Source organism: Leptonotus elevatus, chromosome 3, assembly GCF_054856555.1.
Source record: "Leptonotus elevatus isolate MCC_2025b chromosome 3, RoL_Lele_1.0, whole genome shotgun sequence".
Taxonomy (NCBI): Eukaryota; Metazoa; Chordata; class Actinopteri; order Syngnathiformes; family Syngnathidae; genus Leptonotus; species Leptonotus elevatus.
In genome coordinates, this window is record NC_141241.1 from 26,401,018 (window position 1) to 26,413,537 (window position 12,520).

The 12,520-nt window shown below is 48.4% G+C and overlaps 28 non-coding genes across 28 annotated transcripts; 8 read left to right on the plus strand and 20 right to left on the minus strand.

Annotated features, from left to right (window-relative positions):
• Nucleotides 1-4: 4 nt before the first annotated feature.
• trnav-aac (transfer RNA valine (anticodon AAC)) lies at nucleotides 5-77 on the minus strand. The gene has a single exon. It is a non-coding gene; the product is annotated as a tRNA-Val (tRNA).
• A 257-nt stretch (nucleotides 78-334) lies between these two features.
• On the minus strand, nucleotides 335-407 carry trnav-aac (transfer RNA valine (anticodon AAC)). The gene has a single exon. It is a non-coding gene; the product is annotated as a tRNA-Val (tRNA).
• A 120-nt stretch (nucleotides 408-527) lies between these two features.
• trnad-guc (transfer RNA aspartic acid (anticodon GUC)) lies at nucleotides 528-599 on the plus strand. Its single transcript has one exon. It is a non-coding gene; the product is annotated as a tRNA-Asp (tRNA).
• A 65-nt stretch (nucleotides 600-664) lies between these two features.
• Nucleotides 665-737, minus strand: trnav-aac (transfer RNA valine (anticodon AAC)). The gene has a single exon. It is a non-coding gene; the product is annotated as a tRNA-Val (tRNA).
• A 257-nt stretch (nucleotides 738-994) lies between these two features.
• trnav-aac (transfer RNA valine (anticodon AAC)) lies at nucleotides 995-1,067 on the minus strand. The gene has a single exon. It is a non-coding gene; the product is annotated as a tRNA-Val (tRNA).
• Nucleotides 1,068-1,187: 120 nt separating this feature from the next.
• On the plus strand, nucleotides 1,188-1,259 carry trnad-guc (transfer RNA aspartic acid (anticodon GUC)). The gene has a single exon. It is a non-coding gene; the product is annotated as a tRNA-Asp (tRNA).
• A 1,385-nt stretch (nucleotides 1,260-2,644) lies between these two features.
• On the minus strand, nucleotides 2,645-2,717 carry trnav-aac (transfer RNA valine (anticodon AAC)). The gene has a single exon. It is a non-coding gene; the product is annotated as a tRNA-Val (tRNA).
• Nucleotides 2,718-3,167: 450 nt separating this feature from the next.
• On the plus strand, nucleotides 3,168-3,239 carry trnad-guc (transfer RNA aspartic acid (anticodon GUC)). The gene has a single exon. It is a non-coding gene; the product is annotated as a tRNA-Asp (tRNA).
• A 395-nt stretch (nucleotides 3,240-3,634) lies between these two features.
• On the minus strand, nucleotides 3,635-3,707 carry trnav-aac (transfer RNA valine (anticodon AAC)). The gene has a single exon. It is a non-coding gene; the product is annotated as a tRNA-Val (tRNA).
• Nucleotides 3,708-3,964: 257 nt separating this feature from the next.
• Nucleotides 3,965-4,037, minus strand: trnav-aac (transfer RNA valine (anticodon AAC)). Its single transcript has one exon. It is a non-coding gene; the product is annotated as a tRNA-Val (tRNA).
• A 120-nt stretch (nucleotides 4,038-4,157) lies between these two features.
• Nucleotides 4,158-4,229, plus strand: trnad-guc (transfer RNA aspartic acid (anticodon GUC)). The gene has a single exon. It is a non-coding gene; the product is annotated as a tRNA-Asp (tRNA).
• A 396-nt stretch (nucleotides 4,230-4,625) lies between these two features.
• trnav-aac (transfer RNA valine (anticodon AAC)) lies at nucleotides 4,626-4,698 on the minus strand. The gene has a single exon. It is a non-coding gene; the product is annotated as a tRNA-Val (tRNA).
• Nucleotides 4,699-4,955: 257 nt separating this feature from the next.
• On the minus strand, nucleotides 4,956-5,028 carry trnav-aac (transfer RNA valine (anticodon AAC)). Its single transcript has one exon. It is a non-coding gene; the product is annotated as a tRNA-Val (tRNA).
• A 257-nt stretch (nucleotides 5,029-5,285) lies between these two features.
• On the minus strand, nucleotides 5,286-5,358 carry trnav-aac (transfer RNA valine (anticodon AAC)). The gene has a single exon. It is a non-coding gene; the product is annotated as a tRNA-Val (tRNA).
• A 1,438-nt stretch (nucleotides 5,359-6,796) lies between these two features.
• trnad-guc (transfer RNA aspartic acid (anticodon GUC)) lies at nucleotides 6,797-6,868 on the plus strand. The gene has a single exon. It is a non-coding gene; the product is annotated as a tRNA-Asp (tRNA).
• Nucleotides 6,869-6,933: 65 nt separating this feature from the next.
• On the minus strand, nucleotides 6,934-7,006 carry trnav-aac (transfer RNA valine (anticodon AAC)). Its single transcript has one exon. It is a non-coding gene; the product is annotated as a tRNA-Val (tRNA).
• Nucleotides 7,007-7,263: 257 nt separating this feature from the next.
• Nucleotides 7,264-7,336, minus strand: trnav-aac (transfer RNA valine (anticodon AAC)). Its single transcript has one exon. It is a non-coding gene; the product is annotated as a tRNA-Val (tRNA).
• Nucleotides 7,337-7,456: 120 nt separating this feature from the next.
• Nucleotides 7,457-7,528, plus strand: trnad-guc (transfer RNA aspartic acid (anticodon GUC)). Its single transcript has one exon. It is a non-coding gene; the product is annotated as a tRNA-Asp (tRNA).
• A 65-nt stretch (nucleotides 7,529-7,593) lies between these two features.
• On the minus strand, nucleotides 7,594-7,666 carry trnav-aac (transfer RNA valine (anticodon AAC)). The gene has a single exon. It is a non-coding gene; the product is annotated as a tRNA-Val (tRNA).
• Nucleotides 7,667-7,923: 257 nt separating this feature from the next.
• Nucleotides 7,924-7,996, minus strand: trnav-aac (transfer RNA valine (anticodon AAC)). Its single transcript has one exon. It is a non-coding gene; the product is annotated as a tRNA-Val (tRNA).
• A 257-nt stretch (nucleotides 7,997-8,253) lies between these two features.
• trnav-aac (transfer RNA valine (anticodon AAC)) lies at nucleotides 8,254-8,326 on the minus strand. The gene has a single exon. It is a non-coding gene; the product is annotated as a tRNA-Val (tRNA).
• A 1,438-nt stretch (nucleotides 8,327-9,764) lies between these two features.
• On the plus strand, nucleotides 9,765-9,836 carry trnad-guc (transfer RNA aspartic acid (anticodon GUC)). The gene has a single exon. It is a non-coding gene; the product is annotated as a tRNA-Asp (tRNA).
• A 65-nt stretch (nucleotides 9,837-9,901) lies between these two features.
• On the minus strand, nucleotides 9,902-9,974 carry trnav-aac (transfer RNA valine (anticodon AAC)). Its single transcript has one exon. It is a non-coding gene; the product is annotated as a tRNA-Val (tRNA).
• Nucleotides 9,975-10,231: 257 nt separating this feature from the next.
• Nucleotides 10,232-10,304, minus strand: trnav-aac (transfer RNA valine (anticodon AAC)). The gene has a single exon. It is a non-coding gene; the product is annotated as a tRNA-Val (tRNA).
• Nucleotides 10,305-10,752: 448 nt separating this feature from the next.
• trnad-guc (transfer RNA aspartic acid (anticodon GUC)) lies at nucleotides 10,753-10,824 on the plus strand. Its single transcript has one exon. It is a non-coding gene; the product is annotated as a tRNA-Asp (tRNA).
• Nucleotides 10,825-11,219: 395 nt separating this feature from the next.
• trnav-aac (transfer RNA valine (anticodon AAC)) lies at nucleotides 11,220-11,292 on the minus strand. The gene has a single exon. It is a non-coding gene; the product is annotated as a tRNA-Val (tRNA).
• Nucleotides 11,293-11,549: 257 nt separating this feature from the next.
• On the minus strand, nucleotides 11,550-11,622 carry trnav-aac (transfer RNA valine (anticodon AAC)). The gene has a single exon. It is a non-coding gene; the product is annotated as a tRNA-Val (tRNA).
• Nucleotides 11,623-12,209: 587 nt separating this feature from the next.
• Nucleotides 12,210-12,282, minus strand: trnav-aac (transfer RNA valine (anticodon AAC)). The gene has a single exon. It is a non-coding gene; the product is annotated as a tRNA-Val (tRNA).
• Nucleotides 12,283-12,520: the final 238 nt, after the last annotated feature.

Sequence of the window (12,520 nt, forward strand, 5' to 3'; positions counted from 1 at the left end):
GCCATGTTTCCACCCGGTCTCGAGCCAGGGACCTTTCGCGTGTTAGGCGAACGTGATAACCACTACACTATGGAAACAGACGCTTAACTTCAACTTGATCGCACTGCCGGAAATCAAACTAGCTGGCTGGCTTTTCCAGTTTTCGAGGACAGGTTCCCCTCTACACCCGACCAGGAGGTAACTGTATGGCCCTTCTGTCCTCGTTAGTATAGTGGATAGTATCTTCCCCTGTCACGGGGAAGACCGGGGTTCGATTCCCCGACGGGGAGATGGTGTTTGTGAAACCTATCTTTTGGATAAACAGTTTAAATTGCAAATACAAAGAAAATGGCCATGTTTCCACCCGGTCTCGAGCCGGGGACCTTTCGCGTGTTAGGCAAACGTGATAACCACTACACTATGGAAACAGACGCTTAACTTCAACTTGTTAGCACTGACGGAAATCAAACTAGCTGGTTGGCTTTTCCAGTTTTCGAGGATGGGTTCCCCTCTACACCCGACCAGGAGGTAGTTGTTTTGCCTTTCTGTCCTCGTTAGTATAGTGGATAGTATCTCCCCCTGTCACGGGGAAGACCGGGGTTCGATTCCCCGACGGGGAGATGGTGTTTGTGAAAGCTATCTTCTGGATGATCAGTTTTCATTGCAAATACAAAGAAAATGGCCATGTTTCCACCCGGTCTCGAGCCGGGGAACTTTCGCGTGTTAGGCGAACGTGATAACCACTACACTATGGAAACAGATGCTTAACTTCAACTTGTTAGCACTGACGGAAATCAAACTAGCTGGTTGGCTTTTCCAGTTTTCGAGGATAGGTTCCCCTTTACACCCAACCAGGAGGTAGTTGTATAGCCGTTCTGTCCTCGTTAGTATAGAGGATAGTATTTCCCCCTGTCACGGGGAAGACCGGGGTTCAATTCCCCAACGGGGTGATGGTGTTTGTGAAAGCTATCTTTTGGATGATCAGTTTTCATTGCAAATACAAAGAAAATGGCCATGTTTCCACCCGGTCTCGAGCCGGGGACCTTTCGCGTGTTAGGCGAACGTGATAACCACTACACTATGGAAACATACGCTTAACTTCAACTTGTTCGCACTGCCGGAAATCAAACTAGCTGGCTGGCTTTTCCAGTTTTCGAGGACAGGTTCCCCTCTACACCCGACCAGGAGGTAACTGTACAGCCCTTCTGTCCTCGTTAGTATAGTGGATAGTATCTCCCCCTGTCACGGGGAAGACCGGGGTTCGATTCCCCGACGGGGAGATGGTGTTTGTGAAACCTATCTTTTGGATAAACAGTTTAAATTGCAAATACAAAGAAAATGGCCATGTTTCCACCCGGTCTCGAGCCGGGGACCGTTCGCGTGTTAGGCAAACGTGATAACCACTACACTATGGAAACAGACGCTTAACTTCAACTTGTTCGCACTGCCGGAAATCAAACTAGCTGGCTGGCTTTTCCAGTTTTCGAGGACAGGTTCCCCTCTACACCCGACCAGGAGGTAACTGTATAGCCCTTCTGTCCTTGTTAGTATAGTGGATAGTATCTCCCCCTGTCACAGGGAAGACCGGGGTTCGATTCCCTGATGGGGAGATGGTGTTTGTGAAACCTATCTTTTGGATAAACAGTTTAAATTGCAAATACAAAGAAAATGGCCATGTTTCCACCCGGTCTCGAGCCGGGGACCGTTCGCGTGTTAGGCAAACGTGATAACCACTACACTATGGAAACAGACGCTTAACTTCAACTTTTTAGCACTGACGGAAATCAAACTAGCTGGTTGGCTTTTCCAGTTTTCGAGGATAGGTTCCCCTCTACACCCGACCAGGAGGTAGTTGTATAGCCGTTCTGTCCTCGTTAGTATAGTGGATAGTATTTCCACCTGTCACGGGGAAGACTGGGGTTCGATTCCCCGACGGGGAGATGGTGTTTGTGAAAGCTATCTTTTGGATGATCAGTTTTCATTGCAAATACAAAGAAAATGGACATGTTTCCACCCGGTCTCGAGCCGGGGACCTTTCGCGTGTTAGGTGAACGTGATAACCACTACACTATGGAAACAGACGCTTAACTTCAACTTGATCGCACTGCCGGAAATCAAACTAGCTGGCTGGCTTTTCCAGTTTTCGAGGACAGGTTCCCCTCTACACCCGACCAGGAGGTAACTGTATAGCCCTTCTGTCCTCGTTAGTATAGTGGATAGTATCTCCCCCTGTCACGGGGAAAACCGGGGTTCGATTCCCCGACGGGGAGATGGTGTTTGTGAAACCTATCTTTTGGATAAACAGTTTAAATTGCAAATACAAAGAAAATGGCCATGTTTCCACCCGGTCTCGAGCCGGGGACCGTTCGCGTGTTAGGCAAACGTGATAACCACTACACTATGGAAACAGACGCTTAACTTCAACTTGTTAGCACTGATGGAAATCAAACTAGCTGGTTGGCTTTTCCAGTTTTCGAGGATAGGTTCCCCAATACACCCGACCAGGAGGTAGCTGTTTTGCCTTTCTGTCCTCGTTAGTATAGTGGATAGTATCTCCCCCTGTCACGGCGAAGACCGGGGTTCGATTCCCCGACGGGGAGATGGTGTTTGTGAAAGCTATCTTCTGGATGATCAGTTTTCATTGCAAATACAAAGAAAATGGCCATGTTTCCACCCGGTCTCGAGCCGGGGAACTTTCGCGTGTTAGGCGAACGTGATAACCACTACACTATGGAAACAGACGCTTAACTTCAACTTGTTAGCACTGACGGAAATCAAACTAGCTGGTTGGCTTTTCCAGTTTTCGAGGATAGGTTTCCCTCTACACCCAACCAGGAGGTAGTTGTGTAGCCGTTCTGTCCTCGTTAGTATAGAGGATAGTATTTCCCCCTGTCACGGGGAAGACCGGGGTTCAATTCCCCAACGGGGTGATGGTGTTTGTGAAAGCTATCTTTTGGATGATCAGTTTTCATCGCAAATACAAAGAAAATGGCCATGTTTCCACCCGGTCTCGAGCTGGGGACCTTTCGCGTGTTAGGCGAACGTGATAACCACTACACTATGGAAACAGACGCTTAACTTCAACTTGTTCGCACTGCCGGAAATCAAACTAGCTGGCTGGCTTTTCCAGTTTTCGAGGACAGGTTCCCCTCTACACCCGACCAGGAGGTAACTGTATAGCCCTTCTGTCCTCGTTAGTATAGTGGATAGTATCTCCCCCTGTCACGGGGAAGACCGGGGTTCGATTCCCCGACGGGGAGATGGTGTTTGTGAAACCTATCTTTTGGAGAAACAGTTTAAATTTCAAATACAAAGAAAATGGCCATGTTTCCACCCGGTTTAAAGCCGGGGACCGTTCGCGTGTTAGGCAAACGTGATAACCACTACACTATGAAAACAGACGCTTAACTTCAACTTGTTCGCACTGCTGGAAATCAAACTAGCTGGCTGGCTTTTCCAGTTTTCGAAGACAGGTTCCCCTCTACACCAGACCAGGAGGTACTGGTATAGCCCTTCTGTCCTCGTTAGTATAGTGGATAGTATCTCCCCCTGTCACGGGGAAGACCGGGGTTCGATTCCCTGACGGGGAGATGGTGTTTGTGAAAGCTATCTTTTGGATGATCAGTTTTCATTGCAAATACAAAGAAAATGGCCATGTTTCCACCCGGTCTCGAACCGGGGACCTTTCGCGTGTTAGGCGAACGTGATAACCACTACACTATGGAAACAGACGCTTAACTTCAACTTGTTCGCACTGCCGGAAATCAAACTAGCTGGCTGGCTTTTCCAGTTTTCGAGGATAGGTTCCCCTCTACACCCGACCAGGAGGTAGTTGTATAGCCGTTCTGTCCTCGTTAGTATAGTGGATAGTATTTCCCCCTGTCACGGGGAAGACCGGGGTTCAATTCCCCAACGGGGTGATGGTGTTTGTGAAAGCTATCTTTTGGATGATCAGTTTTCATTGCAAATACAAAGAAAATGGCCATGTTTCCACCCGGTCTCGAGCCGGGGACCTTTCGCGTGTTAGGCGAACGTGATAACCACTACACTATGGAAACAGACGCTTAACTTCAACTTGTTCGCACTGCCGGAAATCAAACTAGCTGGCTGGCTTTTCCAGTTTTCGAGGACAGGTTCCCCTCTACACCCGACCAGGAGGTAACTGTATAGCCCTTCTGTCCTCGTTAGTATAGTGGATAGTATCTCCCCCTGTCACGGGGAAGACCGGGGTTCGATTCCCCGACGGGGAGATGGTGTTTGTGAAACCTATCTTTTGGAGAAACAGTTTTTAATTTCAAATACAAAGAAAATGGCCATGTTTCCACCCGGTTTAAAGCCGGGGACCGTTCGCGTGTTAGGCAAACGTGATAACCACTACACTATGGAAACAGACGCTTAACTTCAACTTGTTCGCACTGCTGGAAATCAAACTAGCTGGCTGGCTTTTCCAGTTTTCGAAGACAGGTTCCCCTCTACACCAGACCAGGAGGTACTGGTATAGCCCTTCTGTCCTCGTTAGTATAGTGGATAGTATCTCCCCCTGTCACGGGGAAGACCGGGGTTCGATTCCCTGACGGGGAGATGGTGTTTGTGAAAGCTATCTTTTGGATGATCAGTTTTCATTGCAAATACAAAGAAAATGGCCATGTTTCCACCCGGTCTCGAACCGGGGACCTTTCGCGTGTTAGGCGAACGTGATAACCACTACACTATGGAAACACACGCTTAACTTCAACTTGTTCGCACTGCCGGAAATCAAACTAGCTGGCTGGCTTTTCCAGTTTTCGAGGATAGGTTCCCCTCTACACCCGACCAGGAGGTAGTTGTATAGCCGTTCTGTCCTCGTTAGTATAGTGGATAGTATTTCCCCCTGTCACGGGGAAGACTGGGGTTCGATTCCCCGACGAGGAGATGGTGTTTGTGAAAGCTATCTTTTGGATGATCAGTTTTCATTGCAAATACAAAGAAAATGGCCATGTTTCCACCCGGTCTCGAGCCGGGGACCTTTCGCGTGTTAGGCGAACGTGATAACCACTACACTATGGAAACAGACGCTTAAGTTCAACTTGTTCGCACTGCCGGAAATCAAACTAGCTGGCTGGCTTTTCCAGTTTTCGAGGACAGGTTCCCCTCTACACCCGACCAGGAGGTAGTTGTATAGCCCTTCTGTCCTCGTTAGTATAGTGGATAGTATCTCCCCCTGTCACGGGGAAGACCGGGATTTGATTCCCCGACGGGGACATGGTGTTTGTGAAACCTATCTTTTGGATGATCAGTTTTCATTGCAAATACAAAGAAAATGGCCATGTTTCCACCCGGTCTCGAGCCGGGGACCTTTCGCGTGTTAGGCGAACGTGATAACCACTACACTATGGAAACAGACGCTTAACTTCAACTTGTTAGCACTGACGGAAATCAAACTAGCTGGTTGGCTTTTCCAGTTTTCGAGGATAGGTTCCCCTCTACACCCGACCAGGAGGTAGTTGTATAGCCGTTCTGTCCTCGTTAGTATAGTGGATAGTATCTCCGCCTGTCACGGGGAAGACCGGGGTTCGATTCCCCGACGGGGAGATGGTGTTTGTGAAACCTATCTTTTGGAGAAACAGTTTAAATTGCAAATACAAAGAAAATGGCCATGTTTCCACCCGGTTTAAAGCCGGGGACCGTTCGCGTGTTAGGCAAACGTGATAACCACTACACTATGGAAACAGATGCTTAACTTCAACTTGTTCGCACTGCTGGAAATCAAACTAGCTGGCTGGCTTTTCCAGTTTTCGAAGACAGGTTCCCCTCTACACCAGAACAGGAGGTACTGGTATAGCCCTTCTGTCCTCGTTAGTATAGTGGGTAGTATCTCCCCTTTCACGGGGAAGACCGGGGTTCGATTCCCCGACGGGGAGATGGTGTTTGTGAAACCTATCTTTTGGAGAAACAGTTTAAATTGCAAATACAAAGAAAATGGCCATGTTTCCACCCGGTTTAAAGCCGGGGACCGTTCGCGTGTTAGGCTAACGTGATAACCACTACACTATGGAAACAGACGCTTAACTTCAACTTGTTCGCACTGCTGGAAATCAAACTAGCTGGCTGGCTTTTCCAGTTTTCGAAGACAGGTTCCCCTCTACACCAGACCAAGAGGTACTTGTATAGCCCTTCTGTCCTCGTTAGTATAGTGGGTAGTATCTCCCCTCTCACGGGGAAGACCGGGGTTCGATTCCCCGACGGGGAGATGGTGTTTGTGAAAGCTATCTTTTGGATGATCAGTTTTCATTGCAAATACAAAGAAAACTGCCATGTTTCCACCCGGTCTCGAGCCGGGGACTTTTTGCATGTTAGGCGAACGTGATAACCACTACACTATGGAAACAGACGCTTAACTTCAACTTGTTAGCACTGACGGAAATCAAACTAGCTGGTTGGCTTTTCCAGTTTTCGAGGATAGGTTCCCCTCTACACCCAACCAGGAGGTAGTTGTATAGCCGTTCTGTCCTCGTTAGTATAGAGGATAGTATTTCCCCCTGTCACGGGGAAGACCGGGGTTCAATTCCCCAACGGGGTGATGGTGTTTGTGAAAGTTATCTTTTGGATAAACAGTTTAAATTGCAAATACAAAGAAAATGGCCATGTTTCCACCCGGTCTCGAGCCGGGGACCGCTCGCGTGTTAGGCAAACGTGATAACCACTACACTATGGAATCAGACGCTTAACTTCAACTTGTTAGCACTGACGGAAATCAAACTAGCTGGTTGGCTTTTCCAGTTTTCGAGGATAGGTTCCCCTCTACACCCGACCAGTAGGTAGTTGTTTTGCCTTTCTGTCCTCGTTAGTATAGTGGATAGTATCTCCCCCTGTCACGGGGAAGACCGGGGTTCGATTCCCCGACGGGGAGATGGTGTTTGTGAAAGCTATCTTTTGGATGATCAGTTTTCATTGCAAATACAAAGAAAATGGCCATGTTTCCACCCGGTCTCGAGCCGGGGACCTTTCGCGTGTTAGGCGAACGTGATAACCACTACACTATGGAAACAGACGCTTACTTTCAACTTGTTCGCACTGCCGGAAATCAAACTAGCTGGCTGGCTTTTCCAGTTTTCGAGGACAGGTTCCCCTCTACACCCGACCAGGAGGTAACTGTATAGCCCTTCTGTCCTCGTTAGTATAGAGGATAGTATTTCCCCATGTCACGGGGAAGACCGGGGTTCAATTCCCCAACGGGGTGATGGTGTTTGTGAAAGCTATCTTTTGGATGATCAGTTTTCATTGCAAATACAAAGAAAATGGCCATGTTTCCACCCGGTCTCGAGCCGGGGACCTTTCGCGTGTTAGGCGAACGTGATAACCACTACACTATGGAAACAGACGCTTAACTTCAACTTGTTCGCACTGCCGGAAATCAAACTAGCTGGCTGGCTTTTCCAGTTTTCGAGGACAGGTTCCCCTCTACACCCGACCAGGAGGTAACTGTATAGCCCTTCTGTCCTCGTTAGTATAGTGGATAGTATCTCCCCCTGTCACGGGGAAGACCGGGGTTCGATTCCCCGACGGGGAGATGGTGTTTGTGAAACCTATCTTTTGGAGAAACAGTTTAAATTTCAAATACAAAGAAAATGGCCATGTTTCCACCCGGTCTCGAACCGGGGACCTTTCGCGTGTTAGGCGAACGTGATAACCACTACACTATGGAAACACACGCTTAACTTCAACTTGTTCGCACTGCCGGAAATCAAACTAGCTGGCTGGCTTTTCCAGTTTTCGAGGATAGGTTCCCCTCTACACCCGACCAGGAGGTAGTTGTATAGCCGTTCTGTCCTCGTTAGTATAGTGGATAGTATTTCCCCCTGTCACGGGGAAGACTGGGGTTCGATTCCCCGACGAGGAGATGGTGTTTGTGAAAGCTATCTTTTGGATGATCAGTTTTCATTGCAAATACAAAGAAAATGGCCATGTTTCCACCCGGTCTCGAGCCGGGGACCTTTCGCGTGTTAGGCGAACGTGATAACCACTACACTATGGAAACAGACGCTTAAGTTCAACTTGTTCGCACTGCCGGAAATCAAACTAGCTGGCTGGCTTTTCCAGTTTTCGAGGACAGGTTCCCCTCTACACCCGACCAGGAGGTAGTTGTATAGCCCTTCTGTCCTCGTTAGTATAGTGGATAGTATCTCCCCCTGTCACGGGGAAGACCGGGATTCGATTCCCCGACGGGGACATGGTGTTTGTGAAACCTATCTTTTGGATGATCAGTTTTCATTGCAAATACAAAGAAAATGGCCATGTTTCCACCCGGTCTCGAGCCGGGGACCTTTCGCGTGTTAGGCGAACGTGATAACCACTACACTATGGAAACAGACGCTTAACTTCAACTTGTTAGCACTGACGGAAATCAAACTAGCTGGTTGGCTTTTCCAGTTTTCGAGGATAGGTTCCCCTCTACACCCGACCAGGAGGTAGTTGTATAGCCGTTCTGTCCTCGTTAGTATAGTGGATAGTATCTCCGCCTGTCACGGGGAAGACCGGGGTTCGATTCCCCGACGGGGAGATGGTGTTTGTGAAACCTATCTTTTGGAGAAACAGTTTAAATTGCAAATACAAAGAAAATGGCCATGTTTCCACCCGGTTTAAAGCCGGGGACCGTTCGCGTGTTAGGCAAACGTGATAACCACTACACTATGGAAACAGATGCTTAACTTCAACTTGTTCGCACTGCTGGAAATCAAACTAGCTGGCTGGCTTTTCCAGTTTTCGAAGACAGGTTCCCCTCTACACCAGAACAGGAGGTACTGGTATAGCCCTTCTGTCCTCGTTAGTATAGTGGGTAGTATCTCCCCTTTCACGGGGAAGACCGGGGTTCGATTCCCCGACGGGGAGATGGTGTTTGTGAAACCTATCTTTTGGAGAAACAGTTTAAATTGCAAATACAAAGAAAATGGCCATGTTTCCACCCGGTTTAAAGCCGGGGACCGTTCGCGTGTTAGGCTAACGTGATAACCACTACACTATGGAAACAGACGCTTAACTTCAACTTGTTCGCACTGCTGGAAATCAAACTAGCTGGCTGGCTTTTCCAGTTTTCGAAGACAGGTTCCCCTCTACACCAGACCAAGAGGTACTTGTATAGCCCTTCTGTCCTCGTTAGTATAGTGGGTAGTATCTCCCCTCTCACGGGGAAGACCGGGGTTCGATTCCCCGACGGGGAGATGGTGTTTGTGAAAGCTATCTTTTGGATGATCAGTTTTCATTGCAAATACAAAGAAAACTGCCATGTTTCCACCCGGTCTCGAGCCGGGGACTTTTTGCATGTTAGGCGAACGTGATAACCACTACACTATGGAAACAGACGCTTAACTTCAACTTGTTAGCACTGACGGAAATCAAACTAGCTGGTTGGCTTTTCCAGTTTTCGAGGATAGGTTCCCCTCTACACCCAACCAGGAGGTAGTTGTATAGCCGTTCTGTCCTCGTTAGTATAGAGGATAGTATTTCCCCCTGTCACGGGGAAGACCGGGGTTCAATTCCCCAACGGGGTGATGGTGTTTGTGAAAGTTATCTTTTGGATAAACAGTTTAAATTGCAAATACAAAGAAAATGGCCATGTTTCCACCCGGTCTCGAGCCGGGGACCGCTCGCGTGTTAGGCAAACGTGATAACCACTACACTATGGAATCAGACGCTTAACTTCAACTTGTTAGCACTGACGGAAATCAAACTAGCTGGTTGGCTTTTCCAGTTTTCGAGGATAGGTTCCCCTCTACACCCGACCAGTAGGTAGTTGTTTTGCCTTTCTGTCCTCGTTAGTATAGTGGATAGTATCTCCCCCTGTCACGGGGAAGACCGGGGTTCGATTCCCCGACGGGGAGATGGTGTTTGTGAAAGCTATCTTTTGGATGATCAGTTTTCATTGCAAATACAAAGAAAATGGCCATGTTTCCACCCGGTCTCGAGCCGGGGACCTTTCGCGTGTTAGGCGAACGTGATAACCACTACACTATGGAAACAGACGCTTACTTTCAACTTGTTCGCACTGCCGGAAATCAAACTAGCTGGCTGGCTTTTCCAGTTTTCGAGGACAGGTTCCCCTCTACACCCGACCAGGAGGTAACTGTATAGCCCTTCTGTCCTCGTTAGTATAGAGGATAGTATTTCCCCATGTCACGGGGAAGACCGGGGTTCAATTCCCCAACGGGGTGATGGTGTTTGTGAAAGCTATCTTTTGGATGATCAGTTTTCATTGCAAATACAAAGAAAATGGCCATGTTTCCACCCGGTCTCGAGCCGGGGACCTTTCGCGTGTTAGGCGAACGTGATAACCACTACACTATGGAAACAGACGCTTAACTTCAACTTGTTCGCACTGCCGGAAATCAAACTAGCTGGCTGGCTTTTCCAGTTTTCGAGGACAGGTTCCCCTCTACACCCGACCAGGAGGTAACTGTAGCCCTTCTGTCCTTGTTAGTATAGTGGATAGTATCTCCCCCTGTCACGGGGAAGACCGGGGTTCGATTCCCCGACGGGGAGATGGTGTTTGTGAAACCTATCTTTTGGATAAACAGTTTAAATTGCAAATACAAAGAAAATGGCCATGTTTCCACCCGGTCTCGAGCCGGGGACCGTTCGCGTGTTAGGCAAACGTGATAACCACCACACTATGGAAACAGACGCTTAACTTCAACTTGTTAGCACTGACGGAAATCAAACTAGCTGGTTGGCTTTTCCAGTTTTCGAGGACAGGTTCCCCTCTACACCAGACCAGGAGGTAGTTGTATAGCCGTTCTGTCCTCGTTAGTATAGTGGATAGTATCTCCCCCTGTCACGGGGAAGACCGGGGTTCGATTCCCCGACGGGGAGATGGTGTTTGTGAAACCTATCTTTTGGATAAACAGTTTAAATTGCAAATACAAAGAAAATGGCCATGTTTCCACCCGGTCTCGAGCCGGGGACCGTTCGCGTGTTAGGCAAACGTGATAACCACTACACTATGGAAACAGACGCTTAACTTCAACTTGTTCGCACTGCTGGAAATCAAACTAGCTGGCTGGCTTTTCCAGTTTTCGAAGACAGGTTCCCCTCTACACCAGACCAGGAGGTACTGGTATAGCCCTTCTGTCCTCGTTAGTATAGTGGATAGTATCTCCCCCTGTCACGGGGAAGACCGGGGTTCGATTCCCTGACGGGGAGATGGTGTTTGTGAAAGCTATCTTTTGGATGATCAGTTTTCATTGCAAATACAAAGAAAATGGCCATGTTTCCACCCGGTCTCGAACCGGGGACCTTTCGCGTGTTAGGCGAACGTGATAACCACTACACTATGGAAACAGACGCTTAACTTCAACTTGTTCGCACTGCCGGAAATCAAACTAGCTGGCTGGCTTTTCCAGTTTTCGAGGATAGGTTCCCCTCTACACCCGACCAGGAGGTAGTTGTATAGCCGTTCTGTACTCGTTAGTATAGTGGATAGTATTTCCCCCTGTCACGGGGAAGACTGGGGTTCGATTCCCCGACGAGGAGATGGTGTTTGTGAAAGCTATCTTTTGGATGATCAGTTTTCATTGCAAATACAAAGAAAATGGCCATGTTTCCACCCGGTCTCGAGCCGGGGACCTTTCGCGTGTTAGGCGAACGTGATAACCACTACACTATGGAAACAGACGCTTAACTTTAACTTGTTCGCACTGCCGGAAATCAAACTAGCTGGCTGGCTTTTCCAGTTTTCGAGGACAGGTTCCCCTCTACACCCGACCAGGAGGTAGTTGTATAGCCCTTCTGTCCTCGTTAGTATAGTGGATAGTATCTCCCCCTGTCACGGGGAAGACCGGTGTTCGATTCCCCGACGGGTAGATGGTGTTTGTGAAACCTATCTTTTGGAGAAACAGTTTAAATTTCAAATACAAAGAAAATGGCCATGTTTCCACCCGGTTTAAAGCCGGGGACCGTTCGCGTGTTAGGCAAACGTGATAACCACTACACTATGGAAACAGACGCTTAACTTCAACTTGTTCGCACTGCTGGAAATCAAACTAGCTGGCTGGCTTTTCCAGTTTTCGAAGACAGGTTCCCCTCTACACCAGACCAGGAGGTACTGGTATAGCCCTTCTGTCCTCGTTAGTATAGTGGATAGTATCTCCCCCTGTCACGGGGAAGACCGGGGTTTGATTCCCCGGCGGGGAGATGGTGTTTGTGAAAGCTATCTTTTGGATGATCAGTTTTCATTGCAAATACAAAGAAAATGGCCATGTTTCCACCCGGTCTCGAACCGGGTACCTTTCGCGTGTTAGGCGAACGTGATAACCACTACACTATGGAAACAGACGCTTAACTTCAACTTGTTCGCACTGCCGGAAATCAAACTCGCTGGCTGGCTTTTCCAGTTTTCGAGGATAGGTTCCCCTCTACACCCGACCAGGAGGTAGTTGTATAGCTGTTCTGTCCTCGTTAGTATAGTGGATAGTATTTCCCCCTGTCACGGGGAAGACTGGGGTTCGATTCCCCGACGAGGAGATGGTGTTTGTGAAAGCTATCTTTTGGATGATCAGTTTTCATTGCA